The 13878-nt window shown below is 45.9% G+C and overlaps 1 pseudogene; it reads right to left on the reverse strand.

Moving 5' to 3' along the window:
• Window positions 1-6741: 6741 nt before the first annotated feature.
• On the reverse strand, window positions 6742-7784 carry LOC147998667 (uncharacterized; annotated as a pseudogene).
• Between the last annotated feature and the right edge of the window lie 6094 nt (window positions 7785-13878).

Consider the following 13878-nt stretch of genomic DNA (forward strand, 5'->3'; position numbering starts at 1 on the left):
GTGTGTGTGTGTGTGTGTATGCAGAAAATATAAAATATTTATGGTGTTTTTCTGTGTAGGTCTCTGCCACCTGAGTTAGTATAACGTTTTCTTCATGTATCCATTTACTGACAACACTGGATCACAAACTAAGAGGTTTAAATGGCTGAGTGTCTGAAAATAGGCTAAGGATTTGCAGTTAGTGGAGCGTTATAGGACCCATTGTCTTGATTAATGATATGGGAGATACCAGCCCACCTTGAGCGGCTCCAACTCTTAAAGTTGGTCCAGAGTTGTATATTTATATGTAAAGCAACCCAGCCATGAATAGAAAGTGAGAAGCCAGCATTTCCTCTATGTTCTCTGCCTTTCCTCCTGCTTAAATCCCTGGCCCAACATCCATTAATGAAGGCATTGATCACCACAGGTAAGACAAATAAAAATAAAATCTTTAAGCCCCCCATTGATTTTTGTTATGATGTACAGATAAGGACAAACAATACCAGTCTCAATTTGGGAATCCTGTGCTCCAACATATGAGTGCTGGTTTACAGCTATATACTATAGCACTACATATATAAATAGAAATCTGAAGATGAAATAGATGTCCTGGTGAAAAATTAAGGTAAGTCAATTTCTTGGGAGAAAAGATTTACAGGGTGAGTATGCTTCTTTATTTCCATGCATTTTTATTTATGTCCTGATGGTTGTTTTCCCTCCCTTTTCTCCTCTCAATCTTACTTCCAAAATCCCTTCTTACCATGCCTACACACATTCTGTTTCTCTCCACAAAAGGCCAGCTTTCCTATATCAACCTGCCATGACAGGTTTCAGGCACTCCAGACAGAGTCACAGGTGAGCTCCTCCTCATAGCATGGATTTAAAGGTGAACCAGTCAAGGGTTGTTCATTCCCACAATATCTTTACCAACTTTAACCAGCCCATTCTTGTAAGCAAGACAAATTGAAGATTGAAGGTTTTATGGCTGGCTTGGTGTTCAATACCTCCACTGCAAATTTTGGCTGGTTACTGGAGATAACCAGTTCAGGGTTTACATACTCATTCCTAAGACTCTTAGACAGAGTTATCCTCATGGATATCTGAGAGTTTCCATTTCCCTAGGATTCAAAATTGTCTCAGAGGTGAGCAAAGCTCCCATTCCAATGGTCTCTTTCAGTACTCTCTCCCACAGTCCTCCCCACACCTGATCCTTCCTGTTCCCATCCCCAAACCTATACATACGCAGCTCACTTTCCTCATGGACCTGGTCTGTCTATTTTGGTTTCTCTTCTTAGTGAGAATCATGTGTCCCCAGGGGAGTCATCCTTGTTACTTAGGTCCTTTGGGTCTTTGGATAATAATATGGTTATTACTTTAAGGATAATATCCACTTACAAGTGACTAGTACCTTCTTTATTAGTGTTCATTCTTTTGCTGGCAAGTTTCATGTTGGTGTTGTTTTTAACAGTTGACTTATGCATCATTCGGTAAATTTACCATATTCCATTCATCCATCTTTCCATTGAGGGGAAATATAAGTGGTTTCCAGTTTCTGGGTATTATGAATAAAGCTGCTTTGAACAAGGTGAACAAGTGTCCTGATGGTATTGTAGAGTGTTATTTGTGTATATACATAGTAATGGTATACCTGGTCTTGAGGTAAATAAATTCCCAATTTTTTGAGAACATGCCATATTGATTTCCAAAGCGACAAGCACTAACATATATAGGATCCAATTTTTCTTAATATCCATTAGATGGTTTACCAGAGATTATTATCTTATGCGTATTTTGACTCTGTCCTCTTCCTCCAACCATTTTGAATCTTTATGCCCATAAATTTATTGTTTGTTACAAGTGTTCATATTGAAAATTTTGTGAAACCAGTTTCTCCTTATTTTTATTGATATGTGCTATCTCTGACCTTCAAGTTATACCTAATGCCAGATGAACTTTGATTGTTTCAATTCCTCATAGCAGTTGTGACTGCTATTATCCGTAAGTCTATTATCCATAAGTTGCTGACTGCTGGACCATTTGCTTTTAACATCACCTCTTTGATTTATCAGCTTTCTGCACAAGGTAGTGTTTCTACACTTAGGTTATTTATAGGAATACTTTCCCATCTTTTTTTTGCTTCAAAATTAAGTGAAAATTCATTTTTAGATGGAGAGGATGCTTGTTACAATAAAAACTTTGATTTAAATATGGAAATGCTCTCAGGTATATTTATTTCCTTCTATTTTAGAAATTGGTAATTATTTGTATTAATGTATTTGTGATATATCACATATTTAATTGGAGTATGAATTATTGATAAGGCATTTTATTCAAAGCAAAATTATACTATGCCCTCAGTATTGTTTTGAAATGTTTCATGTACTTGAGAATTTGGCAGCTTGCTTTGGATACTTTTGAATTTTTTTTTACTAAAAGATGCAGAGATAATATTTGTCTCTGATATAGTTGCATCACAATGAATGCAAAATGGAAGATGCAGCAGTACAAGAGTCTATGTCAGAAAATACACAAATAAAGCAGACACAAATGTTGCAGAATACAAGTGTAGTGGTACAGATGCACTTGGGTAGATCTTACAAGGCAATGGACTGTCAACATTTTCTGAGTCTACTTGGAAATAAATATGAACTAAATATCATGAAGATGCATCTATGTATGAACACATTCAGGCTTATGTTTCCCCTGTGAGAATGAAGGAATATCTTCCCCGACTGCACCTTTCTTCCCTTAGGAAAGATATAAGATTCTGACAGATTTGACTGTGAATATCTGCAGTTGAATACTTACATAAAAACTTTAATACATACATTTTAAAATCCATCTTGAAAAAATTGAAGGTATTTAAATCACTCTTTTAGCAATGTCTTCCAATCCATTTGCGGTGTTTCTAAAGTCTGATGCTTCATCAACAAGAGCCTATTAGTATGCAAGAATAAGCAGCACTCACAACAATACACTACCTTTCAAACATTTAATTAGAAGTCTACTTTAGACAAGATAGTTCCTGTCCAGAAGGCTAAAGCTCATACAAGCTTTATAAATAATAGCCAGAAATTGGAAAAAGCCTACATTTCCCCTCAGTGGAAAGATGGATAAAGAAAATGTGCCAAATTTATAGAAAGAAGCATAAGTCAACTGTGAAAAACAACAACAACAAATTTGCCAGCAAAAGAATGGACACAGATAGATAAAGAACATATTAGTCATTTTTAAATGGATATTACCCTTAAAGAAAAGCACAACCATGATTTGTGTGTAGCAGAGAGGGGGCAGACTTCGCCATTTAAGTGTAAATGAATTTGCCATTAAGGGAAGGACTATATTGCTATATGTGATAGGTAGTGCTGTTTGCAGGTGTGTGTTTTACCTATATGGAGGCGATACCAAACCAGTACTCACAACTCCAATCCTAAAGACATATCCCTCAAATACATATATGACTAAGAGTAAGATGTACTAGATAAATCATCCATTACTCTCATCTAGAGTGAGATGCAGCTTGGGAATTGTGTCCATTTGCTACCTTGTATTTCCAGATCCAAAGGACTGGGGCATACTTCTCAACTTGGACTTCAGTCAGCAGCTGAACAGGGAGGGGTGAGGAGGGCCACTGTTGCATGCTTGAGTGAGAGGCTGTGTTTAGCTTGGTCTTTTTGACTGTGCTGAGACTATCTGCAGAAAGTGGATGGGTCGCGAGAACTCGAGTTTTCCATGGAAACACAATCCTGGGCACAGGTTGCAAAAGATTTCCTGACACCCTCGTGCTACTTGCCACCAGAACTTCCATCCAGATTAAGAGAGAGTGGCTCATGATCCTCCACTTGACCTACTTCCAGCAGTTCATAAAGGAGGAGCTCTGGAGGGACTGAGCGGGTTGCTTGAGTATATGTCTCTGCTTGGCATGGTTCTTCTGGCTGAGCCATTGGGAATGGTGGGATTCTCTGCAGGAGGTGGGCAGTTCACTAGAGCTCGAGTACTCCATGACCATACAACCTACAGCAGCAAGTGGAAACAAGATATCCTGGGCTGCCTCATGATCCCTGCTACTGAGACCTCCAATGCCATATCCTGCACTGCTGAAGCAGGCAGATCTTGATCTAGAGCTCGGACTTGCCGCGCTCTGCTGTTCTGAAACCATATGTGGATCGTGTCCTCAGGCAAACCTATCCTCTCACACAGCTGCTCCCTGGTAGCAAAGCCTGCTATCCCCATTGCTTCCAGCTTCCATGCTCCTAAGGATTCGATGCCAGGAGTCCTCAAACTGGAGAATATAGTTAGGACCGCTCCAGAGCAAGCACAAGCTTCAGCAAATGCCAGCCGTAGGGCTGGGACCCCTGCCCTTAAATACCTCTCTCTCTGCTCCCGGAGCTCCGCCCACTCGAAAGGAGCCGTGGGCTACAGTCGACTCCAGACCCTTGAATCAAGGTCATGCAACGACGCTTTACACCTGCCACACCTCCCACCTGAGAACAGGAGACCCGGAACAAGACCTCAAGAAACCTATCAGACTCAGCAAAGTCTCTCCCAAAGTCTCGCAGTCCATTGCATGCCATACTGGACACAGAACAAGGAAGCACAATAAATGTCCTAGGAATCAAGAATCCAGCAGACAGATCATCCAAGGAGGGAGCACCATAGGTCCTTCCTGGCTTTGGGCAGAGTATCCAGGAAATCGTGGAGGTGGTAAGCCGGCTTCAGAAGAGGAAGGCAGAGTGGACTGTGCCTTAGGTGGTATCACTAGCCAAGTTGAATCCGTGCTGATCTCATCCCATCTGGATCCACACAGGTTGGAAAGAGAAGACCCCCCAACTGAGGATCCCAACCACTTGTCCTGAGAACCAAGGATCTCACTTACAGGGGTCATGCAAGTCATGGCACTTCTTTCCTTCTTGTAGGGCTAGGTGGTAGTTGGGAGCAACAGAACTCTATTAAACCGAGAGAAGAGAATAGCACATGCAGAAAGAAAGTCTTTTACACAGGCAAATAGGCCAAAAACCACAATAGTTCATGTAGAGATTCGGGAATGCGCATTCATGCATTTCCTGTCAGAACAGTTGGGCCAGATTTTCAGGAATTCTCACCATTAACATGTTAAATGCAAACAAAGGTGCAAACACACACACACACACACACACACACACACACACACACACACGCAAACACACACACAGACACATACAAATAACACAAATAGAAATAGCACACACACAACAAAGCACACACACACGCACACACAAACACACACACATACACACACAGAGATAACACAAATACAAATAACACACACACAAAACAAGCACACACACACAGACACTCACACATGCACATGCAAACACACACAAATAACAGAAATACAAATAACACACACATACACATACACACTCACACACACACACACACAAACACACAGGAGCATACACAAAAACCGGGCCAGCAAGTCTGACTTGTGATTGTGGAACAAAAGACACAAACCTGTGCTGAAAGACCTGTATAAGCCCTATGCTCCTTGAGGCAATGTGGCTGCATGCACCCAAGGACAACTGCCTACCTCTAGGCAATTGCAGTCTTCAGGTGGGTTTGGAGGGACCTCACATTAGGGAATGCAGGGCCGTGCTAGGCTTGGGAAACTCAAGGATAAAAGACGGATACCTGAGAGTGTGGGATACACCTCACTGTGGGAGGAGGAAGGTATTCGGCTTGTCTGATTGAATCAGTGTCAATCCTGGAATGAATTGTTCACGATACTTTGGTTGCACTCCATTTCCAGGATGATGTTCATTTACAGTTTTGTGGCCTTACACACACTCTTCTTTAGGTTGACATTTTCCCTGCTTGTTTGCTTTAGCAAACAGTGCCATGTCTGCATTGAACACTGATCAGCTTTCCTTGTTATTTCCCTTTCAGACCTCTCATCCTGCCTCACTGCCTTCCCAAGTCTTACCAACCTTTGAATTGGAAAGCTCATGCCTAAAGCAAACAGCCAATTCAACCACCCATACAAACACACAAGCAAACAAGCAAGCAAGCAAACAAACAAACAATGCAAACCTTTATTGAATGCAATGGGAAGTAGAACAAAGCAAGACAAAACAAAACAAAAGTAAACTAAACAAATGTGCTAGGAGTACATATAGAATGGATGGTTTGTTAGTCAACTCACAGCTAAGCATAAGGCATTGGTAAGAAGTGCTGCAGTTCTTAGTCCCAAGGAAGAAGTCTTCATAACTCCTTCCTGGTTCAGTGTCCTGAGATGTGTAGCCTATACCTGGTGACCCATGAGATTTCCTGGAGTCTGCTGGAGCCAGTTCAATGGTGTGTTCTGTCAGTTGGCCTTTTCATTAGGCCTCCTTGATGTTTTAGGAGTGCCTGGTGATCTTGCCCTGTGCTCCTTCAGCAGAATCCCATGCTCAGAGCCCGTTTCCTCATCCCAGGGTCCTCATGTAGGCACTGCACATGGAAAACCCACGTGCATTTCCTCCTTCTAGTAAGCAAGATGCCTTCCATCGAAAGCACCCACTGTAATAGGGGTTTTGATGCATTTACTTTTTGGGCTGTCTACATTCTCAAGTGTTGATTGCGGGTGTCTTCTGGATAGGAGCTTCCAGGCTGGGACTCAGAGAATATCCAGCAGAGCCTCATATTCTTCTTGAGAGAGAGGCAGCTCAGGTGTTGCATCCATTTGCTGAACTGCACCTTCCAGATGTACAGGGCCTGGGGAGAGCGTCTCCACTCAAACTTCCATCAGCAGTTGATCCAGGAAGAGTTCCAGAGGGCCCTTGTTGCATCCCTGAGTGAGAGCCTGTTCTTGGCCTTGTCCTTCAGGCTGTGCCCATTGTGGTAGCTGAGACTCTCTGGAGAAATTGGTTGGGTCGCTATAACTTGAGGATTCCTTGGAAACACAGTCCGTGGCAGCCAGTTGCAAGATGGTTTCCTGGACAACCCCGTGCTCCTTGCCACCAGGATTTCCATCCAGAACCACAGGGAATGGCCTGTCACCCTCCACTTGGTCTTCTTCCAGCAGTTCATCAAGGAGGAGTTCCAGAGTTCCTGGCACGTATGCTTGAGTGGCTGTCTGTGATTGGCCTCGTCCTTCGGGCAGTGCCACTTGGGGATGCTGGACTCTTCGTGGAAGTGGGGCTGGTCGCTGGAGCTCGAGTTCTCCATGCCCACACCTCCTGCAGCAGCCATCAATAACAGGTTGTCCGGTGCTGCCTCATCCTTGCCACTGAGAACTCCAGTTGCCACATCCTGCACTTGTGAAGCAGGCACATCTTGATCTGGAGCGCGGGCTTGCCGCGCTCTTCTGTTCTGAAACCATATGTGGATCGTGTCCTCATTCAACCTGTCCTTTGGCCCAGCTGCTCCCTGGTAGCAAAGCCTGGCAACGGGTTCCTCTCAAAGGCTTGCACTAGGATCCTGCGCTGTTGCAAGTTGAGTCGAGTGCGAGGCCTTTTGCTGTCCGAGGGCATGCTGCTACCTTGTGACTTGGAGCCAAACCCTTCCTCGAGCTCTTGGGAGGCTAGCGGAATGGAGCCTCTGCTGGACCGCTTTGGGCCGTGCCTCACCTCTCCACTGCGACTTCTTTGGTTCTGAAACCACACTCGGATGCGGGACGCAGGGAGCTGTATTTGCCTGGCCAGTTACTGCCTGTCCCAGAAGCTCGGGTATTTGTTCTTGCTGAAAGCTGATAGCAGGGCCTTCTTTTGCCAGGCCTGCCAAACCGTCTTCCTGCGCCGGGATTCCCGCAGCACACAGCTGCTATCCACATTGCTTCCAGCTTCCATGCTCCTAAGGATTCGATGCCAGGAGTCCTCAAGCTGGAGAATATTGTCAGGACCGCTCCAGAGCAAGCGCAAACTTCAGCAAATGCCAGCCGTAGGGCTGGGACCACTGCCCTTAAATACCTCTCTCTCTGCTCCCGGAGCTCCGCCCACTCGAAAGGAGCCGTGGGCTACAGTCGTCCTCCTTGAATCAAGGTCATGCCAGGAAGCTCTACACCTGCCAAGCCTCCCACCTGAGAACGGGAGACCCGGAAAAATACCTCAAGAAACCTATCAGACTCAGCAAAGTCTCTCCCAAAGTCTCGCAGTCCCTTGCATGCCATTCTGGACACAGAACAAGGAAGCACAATAAATGTCCTAGGAATCAAGAATCCAGCAGACAGATCGTCCAAGGAGGGAGCACCATAGGTCCTTCCTGGCTTTGGGCAGAGTATCCAGGAAATCGTGGAGGTGGTAAGCAGGCTTCAGAAGAGGAAGGCAGAGTGGACTGTGCCTTAGGTGGTATCACTAGCCAAGTTGAATCCGTGCTGATCTCATCCCATCTGGATCCACACAGGTTGGAAAGAGAAGACACCCAACTGAGGATCCCAACCACATGTTCTGAGACCCAAGGACATCACTTCCAGGGGTCATGCAAGTCATGGCACTTCCTTCCTGCTTGTAGGGCTAGGTGGTAGTTGGGAGCAACAGAACAATATTTAACCGAGAGAAGAGAATAGCACATGCAGATAGAAAGTCTTTTACACAGGCAAATAGGACGAAAACCACAATAGTTCATGTAGAGATACGGGAATGCGTATTCATGTATTTACTGTCAGACCAGTTGGGCCAGATTTTCAGGAATTCTCACAATTAACATGTTCCATGAAACACAGGCGCAAACACACACACACACACACACACACACACACACACAAACAGACACACATATACACACAAATAACACAAATAGAAATAGCACACACACACAACAAAGCACACACACACGCAAACACAAACACACACACATACACACACAGAGATAACACAAATACAAATAACACACACACAAAACAAGCACACACACAGACACTCACACATGCACATGCAAACACACACAAATAACACAAATACAAATAACACACACATACACACACACACTCACACACACACACACACACACACACACACACACACACACGAGCATACACAAAAACCGGGCCAGCAAGTCTGACTTGTGAATGTGGAACTAAAGACCCAAAACCTGTGCTGAAATTCCTGTATAAGCCCTATGCTCCTTGAGGCTATGTGGCTGCATGCACCCAAGGACAACTGCCTACCTCTAGGCAATTGCAGTCTTCAGGTGGGTTTGGAGGGACCTCACATTAGGGAATGCAGGGCCGTGCTAGGCTTGGGAAACTCAAGGATAAAAGACGGATACCTGAGAGTGTGGGATACACCTCACTGTGGGAGGAGGAAGGTATTCGGCTTGTCTGATTGAATCAGTGTCAATCCTGGAATGAATTGTTCACGATACTTTGGTTGCACTCCATTTCCAGGATGATGTTCATTTACAGTTTTGTGGCCTTACACACACTCTTCTTTAGGTTGACATTTTCCCTGCTTGTTTGCTTTAGCAAACAGTGCCATGTCTGCATTGAACACTGATCAGCTTTCCTTGTTATTTCCCTTTCAGACCTCTCATCCCGCCTAACTGCCTTCCCAAGTCTTACCACCCTTTGAATTGGAAAGCTCATGCCTAAAGCAAAGAGCCAATTCAACCACCCATACAAACACACAAGCAAACAAGCAAGCAAGCAAACAAACAAACAATGCAAAACTTTATTGAATGCAATGGGAAGTAGAACAAAGCTAGACAAAACAAAACAAAAGTAAACTAAACAAATGTGCTAGGAGTACATATAGAATGGGTGGTTTGTTAGTCAACTCACAGCTAAGCATAAGGCATTGGTAAGAAGTGCAGCAGTTCTTAGTCCCAAGGAAGAAGTCTTCATAACTCCTTCCTGGTTCAGTGTCCTGAGATGTGTAGCCTATACCTGGTGACCCATGAGATTTCCTGGAGTCTGCTGGAGCCAGTTCAATGGTGTGTTCTGTCAGTTGGGCTTTTCATTAGGCCTCCTTGATGTTTGAGGAGTCCCTGGTGATCTTGCCCTGTGCTCCTTCAGCAGAATCCCATGCTCAGAGCCCGTTTCCTCATCCCAGGGTCCTCATGTAGGCACTGCACATGGAAAACCCACGTGCATTTCCGCCTTCTAGTAAGCAAGATGCCTTCCATCGAAAGCACCCACTGTAATAGGGGTTTTGATGCATATACTTTTTGGGCTGTCTACATGCTCAAGTGTTGATTGCGGGTGTCTTCTGGATAGGAGCTTCCAGGCTGGGACTCAGAGAATATCCAGCAGAGCCTCATATTCTTCTTGAGAGAGAGGCAGCTCAGGTGTTGCATCCATTTGCTGAACTGCACCTTCCAGATGTACAGGGCCTGGGGAGAGCGTCTCCACTCGAACTTCCATCAGCAGTTGATCCAGGGAGAGTTCCAGAGGGCCCCTGTTGCATCCCTGAGTGAGAGCCTGTTCTTGGCCTTGTCCTTCAGGCTGTGCCCATTGTGGTAGCTGAGACTCTCTGGAGAAATTGGTTGGGTCGCTATAACTTGAGGATTCCTTGGATACACAGTCCGTGGCAGCCAGTTGCAAGATGGTTTCCTGGACAACCCCGTGCTCCTTGCCACCAGGATTTCCATCCAGATCCACAGGGAATGGCCTGTCACCCTCCACTTGGTCTTCTTCCAGCAGTTCATCAAGGAGGAGTTCCAGAGTTCCTGGCTAGTATGCTTGAGTGGCTGTCTGTGATTGGCCTCGTCCTTCGGGCAGTGCCACTTGGGGATGCTGGGACTCTTCGTGGAAGTGGGGCTGGTCGCTGGAGCTCGAGTTCTCCATGCCCACACCTCCTGCAGCAGCCATCAATAACAGGTTGTCCGGTGCTGCCTCATCCTTGCCACTGAGACCTCCAGTTGCCACATCCTGCACTTGTGAAGCAGGCACATCTTGATCTGGAGCGCGGGCTTGCCGCGCTCTTCTGTTCTGAAACCATATGTGGATCGTGTCCTCATTCAAACCTGTCCTTTGGCCCAGCTGCTCCCTGGTAGCAAAGCCTGGCAACGGGTTCCTCTCAAAGGCTTGCACTAGGATCCTGCGCTGTTGCAAGTTGAGTCGAGTGCGAGGCCTTCTGCTGTCCGAGGGCATGCTGCTACCTTGTGACCTGGAGCCAAACCCTTCCTCGAGCTCTTGGGAGGCTAGCGGAATGGAGCCTCTGCTGGACCGCTTTGGGCCGTGCCTCACCTCTCCAGTGCGACTTCTTTGGTTCTGAAACCACACTCGGATGCGGGACACAGGGAGCTGTATTTGCCAGGCCAGTTCCTGCCTGTCCCAGAAGCTCGGGTATTTGTTCTTGCTGAAAGCTGATAGCAGGGCCTTCCTTTGCCAGGCCTGCCAAACCATCTTCCTGCGCCGGGATTCCCGCAGCACACAGCTGCTATCCACATTGCTTCCAGCTTCCATGCTCCTAAGGATTCGATGCCAGGAGTCCTCAAGCTGGAGAATATAGTCAGGACCGCTCCAGAGCAAGCGCAAGCTTGAGCAAATGCCAGCCGTAGGGCTGGGACCCCTGCCCTTAAATACCTCTCTCTCTGCTCCCGGAGCTCCGCCCACTCGAAAGGAGCCGTGGGCTACAGTCGTCCTCCTTGAATCAAGGTCATGCCAGGAAGCTCTACACCTGCCAAGCCTCCCACCTGAGAACGGGAGACCCGGAACAAGACCTCAAGAAACCTATCAGACTCAGCAAAGTCTCTCCCAAAGTCTCGCAGTCCCTTGCATGCCATTCTGGACACAGAACAAGGAAGCACAATAAATGTCCTAGGAATCAAGAATCCAGCAGACAGATCGTCCAAGGAGGGAGCACCATAGGTCCTTCCTGGCTTTGGGCAGAGTATCCAGGAAATCGTGGAGGTGGTAAGCCGGCTTCAGAAGAGGAAGGCAGAGTGGACTGTGCCTTAGGTGGTATCACTAGCCAAGTTGAATCCGTGCTGATCTCATCCCATCTGGATCCACACAGGTTGGAAAGAGAAGACCCCCCAACTGAGGATCCCAACCACTTGTCCTGAGAACCAAGGATATCACTTCCAGGGGTCATGCAAGTCATGGCACTTCTTTCCTTCTTGTAGGGCTAGGTGGTAGTTGGGAGCAACAGAACTCTATTAAACCGAGAGAAGAGAATAGCACATGCAGAAAGAAAGTCTTTTACACAGGCAAATAGGCCAAAAACCAGAATAGTTCATGTAGAGATTCGGGAATGCGCATTCATGCATTTCCTGTCAGAACAGTTGGGCCAGATTTTCAGGAATTCTCACCATTAACATGTTAAATGCAAACAAAGGAGCAAACACACACACACACACACACACACACACACACGCAAATACACACACAGACACATACAAATAACACAAATAGAAATAGCACACACACAACAAAGCACACACACGCACACACAAACACACACAGGCACACACAAACACACACACATACACACACAGAGATAACACAAATACAAATAACACACACACAAAACAAGCACACACACACAGACACTCACACATGCACATGCAAACACACACAAATAACAGAAATACAAATAACACACACATACACATACACACTCACACACACACACACACACACACACACACACGAGCATACACAAAAACCGGGCCAGCAAGTCTGACTTGTGAATGTGGAACAAAAGACCCAAAACCTGTGCTGAAAGACCTGTATAAGCCCTATGCTCCTTGAGGCAATGTGGCTGCATGCACCCAAGGACAACTGCCTACCTCTAGGCAATTGCAGTCTTCAGGTGGGTTTGGAGGGACCTCACATTATGGAATGCAGGGCCGTGCTAGGCTTGGGAAACTCAAGGATAAAAGACGGATACCTGAGAGTGTGGGATACACCTCACTGTGGGAGGAGGAAGGTATTCGGCTTGTCTGATTGAATCAGTGTCAATCCTGGAATGAATTGTTCACGATACTTTGGTTGCACTCCATTTCCAGGATGATGTTCATTTACAGTTTTGTGGCCTTACACACACTCTTCTTTAGGTTGACATTTTCCCTGCTTGTTTGCTTTAGCAAACAGTGCCATGTCTGCATTGAACACTGATCAGCTTTCCTTGTTATTTCCCTTTCAGACCTCTCATCCTGCCTCACTGCCTTCCCAAGTCTTACCACCCTTTGAATTGGAAAGCTCATGCCTAAACCAAACAGCCAATTCAACCACCCATACAAACACACAAGCAAACAAGCAAGCAAGCAAACAAACAAACAATGCAAACCTTTATTGAATGCAATGGGAAGTAGAACAAAGCAAGACAAAACAAAACAAAAGTAAACTAAACAAATGTGCTAGGAGTACATATAGAATGGGTGGTTTGTTAGTCAACTCACAGCTAAGCATAAGGCATTGGTAAGAAGTGCAGCAGTTCTTAGTCCCAAGGAAGAAGTCTTCATAACTCCTTCCTGGTTCAGTGTCCTGAGATGTGTAGCCTATACCTGGTGACCCATGAGATTTCCTGGAGTCTGCTGGAGCCAGTTCAATGGTGTGTTCTGTCAGTTGGGCTTTTCATTAGGCCTCCTTGATGTTTGAGGAGTCCCTGGTGATCTTGCCCTGTGCTCCTTCAGCAGAATCCCATGCTCAGAGCCCGTTTCCTCATCCCAGGGTCCTCATGTAGGCACTGCACATGGAAAACCCACGTGCATTTCCTCCTTCTAGTAAGCAAGATGCCTTCCATCGAAAGCACCCACTGTAATAGGGGTTTTGATGCATATACTTTTTGGGCTGTCTACATTCTCAAGTGTTGATTGCGGGTGTCTTCTGGATAGGAGCTTCCAGGCTGGGACTCAGAGAATATCCAGCAGAGCCTCATATTCTTCTTGAGAGAGAGGCAGCTCAGGTGTTGCATCCATTTGCTGAACTGCACCTTCCAGATGTACAGGGCCTGGGGAGAGCGTCTCCACTCGAACTTCCATCAGCAGTTGATCCAGGAA

The sequence above is a fragment of the Rattus norvegicus genome, chromosome 20, assembly GCF_021556685.1.
Source record: "Rattus norvegicus strain SHRSP/BbbUtx chromosome 20, alternate assembly SHRSP_T2T, whole genome shotgun sequence".
Lineage (NCBI taxonomy): Eukaryota > Metazoa > Chordata > Mammalia > Rodentia > Muridae > Rattus > Rattus norvegicus.